The sequence below is a fragment of the Neopelma chrysocephalum genome, unplaced genomic scaffold, assembly GCF_003984885.1.
Source record: "Neopelma chrysocephalum unplaced genomic scaffold, ASM398488v2 Primary Assembly neopelma1_96171, whole genome shotgun sequence".
Lineage (NCBI taxonomy): Eukaryota > Metazoa > Chordata > Aves > Passeriformes > Pipridae > Neopelma > Neopelma chrysocephalum.
The window spans coordinates 1-1,564 of NW_020924820.1; the positions used below are offsets into that span (position 1 = coordinate 1).

The 1,564-nt window shown below is 37.4% G+C and overlaps 1 long non-coding RNA gene across 1 annotated transcript; it reads left to right on the top strand.

Annotated features, from left to right (window-relative positions):
* LOC113981143 lies at window positions 1–1,563 on the top strand. Its single transcript, XR_003538328.1, has 3 exons — window positions 1–14; window positions 601–717; window positions 1,537–1,563. It is a non-coding gene; the product is annotated as an uncharacterized LOC113981143 (long non-coding RNA).
* Window position 1,564: the final 1 nt, after the last annotated feature.

The following is a 1,564-nucleotide window of genomic DNA, read 5'->3' on the forward strand; positions in this document are numbered from 1 at the left end:
GAAAAGTTGAAAGGGTTTGTGAAAAAATTTCTGGTTCTGAAACTTTGAAAGGAAAAATCTTAAATCAGTAGTAAAACTTTAAAACCTGAAGTGGGCTCAGCAGCTTTGTTTTGAGACCTGGGAAGGTCTAGAGTTATTTCTTGCTGGTTGTTGATTATTGATAGTGGTTAGATCTCATCACTATGAATAACAACTTGAATCAGTTTGACACTGTTTTAATTTAAAACTATCAGCTTGAGATTTGCTTGAAAGGCTGGTATTGTAGTGCTGTGTCCTTGCTGTGCAGGGTAAACTAAATGCTTGTTGTATTGGGTGTTTGTGCCCTGCCTTGGAGAGGGCAATGACTAGAAGATATTTTCAAGCCAGTTGTTGCTTCCTTCCATGTGTTAGAAATTAACTATTAGGTGTTTAGTGTATCCTACAACTGTCTTGGAAAATATGGGGAGGGGGAAATGCTTAGTTATATCTGCTGTGAAGATTGTGCTTTACTACATGAGGAGCTACTGGTTTGTCACTGCAAGCCTTCTGTAACTGATAAGAGCATTTGGTAATGTGTTCAGACACTTCTCTCCAGTGTGGAATGCTGAATTTTTATTTCAGGAAGAATGCTGAGTTGGAGCAAATCGATGAAATTCATGGGAGTGCTGTATTGCAAATCCAAGAGCAGCACAGGAATACACTGGAGAAACTTGGAGAGACTGTTGCTGACTTCAAAAGGTATTTAAGTTTCATTAAGATACAGGACAGGGATTATCTCTAAGATGATAATGAAATACACTGTCCATTCACATTCCTTGGTGCTTCACACTGTATACGAGTGTGGCATTAGAGCAGAGGATTTCGATGGAGTATTTGATGGCATTAAGAATTTATTCCTTGAGTACTAGGCAAGTCTAAAGACATACTGAGTATGTAGTTCGGGAAACTGGATGTTTCTTTTTCCAAAATGTAACCAATTAGGGTAGTTAAGTGCTCTTGAATCAGAATAAGAGTTGTAACCAGTGATGGTGTTCTCTTTGCAGTGAAATATCTTGCAAAAAGACTTCTTGTTTAGGCTCAAAACTTGCACTGAATTAAAGACTAGTTTCCTATGTTTCTTGCAAATATTTTATCTCAAAATATTCAGATTATGGAAGTATGTGAAAAGTGGTACTGTTATTCCTAGGTATGCATGGCACCCATGAGGGATCCAGTGGGATATTTGCCAATGTGAAGTGCAGACAGTAGGTCTTTTGGTGTTTGAAATAAGCTTCAGATACAGCAGGGTTTTTGTATTTTAAAATGTCTGCAAAAAAAAAGAAAATATCTGTATCACAGAATTTGCTGTAGTGTTAGTGCTTATGGCTTTATGGAATTGTGTGGTGGTTTGCTTTTTACCTTTGGATTTCTCAGTGCCAGAACACTGCCATATCTTCAGATTATAAAATCTTTGGTACTTGTCAGCATGAGCTTGTGTTGTTCTTGTCAGGCCTGAATGTGTCAATTTGTATTTTGCCTGAAGTAACCAGATTTTTCTTATTTGCCTTGTAATATCAGCTACAAGAAGACAACAGCTGAAGAAATC